General features: G+C 35.6%; 1 long non-coding RNA gene across 2 annotated transcripts; it reads left to right on the plus strand.

Annotated features, from left to right (window-relative positions):
* LOC110012683 lies at positions 3,102–3,591 on the plus strand. Of its 2 annotated transcripts, none has more exons than XR_002287882.1 (3): positions 3,102–3,204; positions 3,290–3,397; positions 3,552–3,591. It is a non-coding gene; the product is annotated as an uncharacterized LOC110012683 (long non-coding RNA). The 2 variants fall into 2 exon arrangements; XR_002287881.1 differs by having other exon boundaries at positions 3,507–3,559.

Here is a 6,221-nt window from a genome sequence, read left to right on the forward strand (position 1 = left end):
AGAGTCATGACTGTCATGTGTTCATGCAAAAATTACTCCCAATTGCATTTAGAGATCTACTACCGAAACCTATTTGGGAAGCACTGACTGAACTCAACAGTTTCTTTAAGGATCTATGCGCAACTATATTGCGTGTGGAGCACATGCAAAAACTTGAGAAGGACATTGTTGAGATATTGTGTACGTTTGAGAAAATTTTTCCCCCAAGCTTCTTTGATTCTATGGAACATCTACCAGTTCATCTTACGTATGAAGCTAAGGTTGGTGGACCTGTACAGTATCGATGGATGTATCCATTTGAGAGGTAATTTTTTTTAAGTTCAATTATCTTATATAATTAGAAAATATAAGTTATCTTGTGTAAATTAAAAGTTTAACAAATTTTAGGTTTCTATACCATTTGAAGAAAAAGGTTGGAAATCGAGCTAGAGTTGAAGCATCAATTGTTGAAGCCTATATGATTGAAGAAGTCTCAACATTTTTCTCTTCATATTTTGAACCACATGTAAAATCCAGATTAAATTAGGTTCCACGAAATGATGATGGAGGAATGATAGATTCTTGTGAAAGTCTATTTTCTACACATCCTGGACGACCACTTGGTAATAGAATTGCAGTTAGATATCTGGATGAGGATGAGATGAAGGCTGCACATAGATATGTCTTGATGAATTATGAGAAGATTGATCCATTCTTGCAGTGAGTGATCCAACTCGTGCATTATGTCCTCACAAATGTTTCTTATGACTTGTGTCTATAATTAACATATGATCATCACAAATTCTGTAGGAAATTTGATGAAGAAAATAGAAAACAATTTCCAAGAATAACTGACATGGAACTTGAAACATTGCGGGACACAGATTTTTCTCGGTGGCTACTTGCTCATGTAAGTAATAGATTACTTTCTAACAATGTATATATTACCATATTGAAAATTATGTTATTTTATCATTTTTTTTTCTTAGATTCGAGATACACGTAACGAAGTTGACGACCTCATAAAAAAGTTGGCTCATGGTCCCAATCGACGTGTTTCTTGCTATAAAGGGTACTTTGTGAATGGATTCAAATTCCACACTTTGGAGTACGGGCATTCTAAAGCAACAACAAATTATGGTGTATGTGTTTTGGGGAGTACCTACAATGAATATGAAATGGATTATTATGGAATTCTGGAAGAAATTATAGAATTGGAGTATTACGGGATAAGACGTGGGGTTGTCTTGTTTAAGTGTCATTGGTACGACACTTCTGATCAAGGGCTTAAGTGGCACACATCGGGTCTTGTGGAAATTAACCATAAATTAAAATTAAAATCAAATGACCCTTTTATATTGGCTTCCCAAGCACACAAGTCTACTTCACAAACTTTCCGAGCACTAAAAGAGAGAGACGTGATTGGTGGGCAGTATGCAAAGTAAAGGCTACCGGTAAATTTGACGTCCCATTAGTTGAAGGACAAGACGAGAATATTGAGCAAAGCGTTGATATTGCTTTTCAAGAGGATGAGACATCTGATCCACACCAAATTTTGATTGAAACTGATCGAGATGAGATCAATATTGTTTCGGACGGTGTGGTAGAAGAAGTAGATGCAAATGAATTTGAGGGACTTCAACATGGGGTAGATTTAAATGAAATCATAATAGAGGATGAAGATCATTGGGAAGGAGAAGAATTTTGGGAAGGAGAAGAATTCGAACCAGAAGATGATGAGCAAGAAGAGGAATATGATTCAAATGAAAGTGATGAGGATATGGACACTGTTCGTGTAATTTTATTTATTTAATTCTATCGCTTTATATGCATTTTATATCAGCATTGTTTGTCATAGCAATCTCAATCTTTGAACTTAATAGTTTTTTATTTTTCTTTGACACAGGATGGTGACTAGAGGACGAGCAAGCGAACGTGCACGAGGGCGGGGCCGGGGGCGGGGTAGAAGTTTGCAACTTCGAGATGAGAACGAGGAGTTAGTGGGAGATCACTTATCACAACCTTAAGATAATCCAAGTTCTAATCCTAGTGAAGAGGTGCATGGACAAAGTATCTCATCTCATATTCTTCCCAGAGGTTCGAATAGTGAGACGCAAGTAAGACAATTTTTCTCATTCTTTTTTTATATTATTTATTATGCATTAGATAATTTCTAATATTGTCTTTTTTTTTTGTACAGGTGGGTGAAACAATACCTTCAAGATCTGAAAATGAACAAAATACAGGACAAAGTGAAGGTATTGTATCACATGGACGTCGACGGGGACCCAATAGTGGAGCTCAAATCCCAGATCATCCAAGTAAAAGGACAAAAGTGACAGTGATGAACAATCGGTAAGTTCAAAGCTTCTAAAATTGAGCTTAATATAGTCATAAATAATGTTAGCTCTATTTCTTAATTTTATATATTTTTTAATTTATTCTGTCAAAATAGATTTATTGAAAATGGTGTTACACGAAACCTCACAAATAATATTAAAGGCATTTGCACTGAAGCATGGCCAAGATGGCACGCAGTGCCAAAAGCATCTAAAGATTTGTTGTGGGAGAACTTTAAGGTAATAAATACTATTTATATTTAATCCAATTTATTCATTGCTAATTATATAGACTTATTTTGTAATTATTTAATGTGATTTACTGTTTTGACATGTGATAGTTGAGGTATTGGTGGGATAATCTAACCGATGAGGAAATGAGGAAGGTGTGGAATGAAAATGCAAGTGATCGATTCAAAGAAATGTGGGAGAACTTTAAGGTAATAAATACTATTTATATTTAATCCAATTTATTCATTGCTAATTATATAGACTTATTTTGTAATTATTTAATGTGATTTACTGTTTTGACATGTGATAGTTGAGGTATTGGTGGGATAATCTAACCGATGAGGAAATGAGGAAGGTGTGGAATGAAAATGCAAGTGATCGATTCAAAGAAATGATGTACAAAGCTAAGCAAAAGGCACTGAATGATGCTCACAAACAGTTAGGTAGAGAACCAGAGATGAGTGATATGATTGATAGAGGTCCTTATTGATTGAATAATCAATTATGGAATGATCTAGTTCAGAAGTATTGGGCCTCAAAAGATTATTTAGGAAAATGTCAAACTGCCCGAAAAAATTGTTTGACTGAAAAAGATGGTTCGATAACAAAACACACTGGTGGTTCTATTCCTGTTGGGGCACATAGGCAAAAAATGGTAAGTTTTAAGTATAAATTAAGTTTTTAGATATCTTTTATGCAATTTATTGACATGTGAATTAATATTGTTTTGTACACTATAGGAAAAAGAACTTGGTAGAGAAGTGACTGATCTTGAGCTATTTCAAAGATGTCATAGAAAGAATAAAGGAATCGGGGAGTTCATCGACAACAAATCCAAAAGAATTAGTGTAAGTATAATTTGTCATTGGATTTAAATATTGATTAGTATATATGTTGAGAAATTTTGTTAGACTTTTATTACATAAATGTTCCTTTGTATGGAATGTACTGTCACAGGAAGAATACCTTGAAAAAACGGGTTGTACTGATGTTTCTTCATAGTCTTCATTTGATGTCTCAACTTGGTATGATATCACTGGAGGTCCTTCTGAAGGACGCTTATATGGATTTGGTTGTAGCTCCTTATCTACAAGTCAAGTTCAATCAGTTCTACTCTTAAAGCATCTGACTAGAATGAGTTAACAAAGGTTGTGGAGGAATTTTCAAAACGAGAAGAAGAAAATAGAAAATTGCTTGAAATTGCTCTTGAGAAGTTCGAAAGAGGGAGGAAGAGTCTCGAAAGAGGGATGAAGAGGCTCGAAAGAGGGACGAAGAGGCTTGGAAGAGGGAGGCAAACCTACAAGAACTTGTTCGAAAATAACTTCAAGATGTGGGATACACAAACCATCAATTTGCTGGTGGGTCGGGACAATAGGAGCAACAACATTCCAAGAAAGATAATTAGTTTATTTTTTCTGTTGGTTGTTTATCACTTAGTGTATGTTGATTTGGGTTGTACTTTGACATATGTTTGTTGACTTGGGAGTAGACATTGATATTATTTGGTAGTATTTGGATGATGACATCAATTATATTAGTGTTGTTGTATTTTGAGTATCTTTTTTTGTTAATTTTTGTTGTTCTTGTTTGGAAAATTTAGATTTTGGTATTGATGGAATGTATATTTGATGGTATAATGAGCATGATATTAATTTGGGTACAGAAATTAAAAATCTGCTCAAAAAAAACCAAAAAAAATTAGAGACGGATTAGAGACGGAAAATTTTGAAAACTTAGATACCGAATAAGAGACGGAAAATTTTGAAAATTTAGAGACAGAATCAGCGACGGATTAGAGACGGAAATTTGTGAGATTGTAGAGACGGATTAGAGACGGAATATTTTCTTCATTTCAGAGAGGGAATTAGAGACGGAAATTATTTTACCTTTGTCGATGGAATTAGAGACGGATTACCTACGGAAATCAGAGACGGATTACAGTTAAATTTTCTTCTCTTTTGGCGATAGAACAACCGAATTTTCGGTCTCAGATTTAGCGACGGAATATTTCCGTCGCTAAATTAGTAGAGACGCGGTCTTCTGCGACGGAGTTCGGCGACGGATTTTTTCGTCTCTAATTTGTTTTAGAGACGGAATTCCTACTTTCAGAGACGAAAATTTCCGTCTCTGATGCCCTGTTTTCTTGTAGTATATAACACTAAAACAATAAGAGTTACCTGTTGATTCATCCATGTCCTGCAGTTGTGCAAAGTTAATTATGATATCATCAAAAGGAGTCTTTTGTTGTTGCTGAGGAGACTTATTTGTAGTCATCAGTTCTCTAATCTCACTCCTTACAATGGTAGATAGGTTAGTATTTGTTGTCCCCGAAGCATCAGTACAATGAGCAGCCTCTATATTAGCCACAAAACCCCTGCCTCTACCAGTTCCCTTCTTCTTCTTGTCAATTAACTCCTTATACCATTTAGGATTCCCATGCAATTTAAGGCAATTATCCTTTAAATGTCTAGTTTTCTTGCAATAGTCACATAAAATACAGCCTGCCCTTATCTACCCTATGTTTAGAATCCTTGTGAATTAGTTGATAAATGGCTCCGCTAGCTCCAACAGAGTGTTGAACTTGAACAAATAGTTGCTTCTCCCCACTGAGCACCCTGGAAAATCCCTTCTGTGTATGAGGACGGGGATCCATCAATAATATTTGACCACATACATGTTCACAGGTGTTGTTCAACCCCATAAAGAATCTTATCAGTTGTCGCAAATCCTCATGAACTATTATATGTCTATGTGCAGCACAGACACAACTCTAAGCATACAAGCTCATTCCATAACACCTTAATTTTGGTAAAGTACGCGGTGAGTGTCATGTGCCCTTGAGAAAATCGATGCGATTTCTCATTCCAGATTATAATTGTTAGACCATTAGTGCCGCCATACCTTGCCTCCAGTTCCAACAAAAGGCTTCTAGTTGAATGGAAGCATCCACAATCTCCTTTGAAACTGTATTCAAATTCAAGTGATTACCATGTAATCTATTCTTATCCATTCATCCAAATCTTCAGAATCATCAGCTGAATGACCAGATATCCCATCTATTAAATTGAGCTTCTTCTTAGCTTCATGAGCAAACCGTATTGCTCTACTCCAAACCAAATAATTGTCCAAGTTAATGTGGACAATTTTAGGGTAAATCCTGTACCTTTCATAGACGGAGGATTCTCCAAATCTCGACAAGGTCTGTTGCTCGAAGTATTTGCCTTTGATATCTACGGCTGATTTTCTGCCATACTGTAGAATAAACTCAGCGATAGCGAGAAAAATGTATTTGATTGCGCGTGGTATGCAGAGACCTTCAGATGAAGGCTCTGATACCATTCAAAGAAAATGAAAGTTGAAAGTAAATTGCAAAAAACACCATGAAGCTAGCTGAAGATTTCTGCATTTCTCAATGATGAAGACGATGAACAGTGTTCCTATTAAATACAAATCAGGATTCACACCTCTTCAGCTAAAACTAATCCAACAAACTAACCAACTCATAACTGACGCAACCAGAGGCACTTGAAGTGGACTAATGAAATCAGGAATAAACCATTCGACACCCAACTTACTAAAACATAAAAAATGTAGTCGTATTTACAAGTGAAATGGAAAAACGTTATGAGAAAAATGCGCGTCTTCCTCGAAGCATCACTATCTGCTATCTTG

Source organism: Sesamum indicum, linkage group LG10, assembly GCF_000512975.1.
Source record: "Sesamum indicum cultivar Zhongzhi No. 13 linkage group LG10, S_indicum_v1.0, whole genome shotgun sequence".
NCBI lineage: Eukaryota > Viridiplantae > Streptophyta > Magnoliopsida > Lamiales > Pedaliaceae > Sesamum > Sesamum indicum.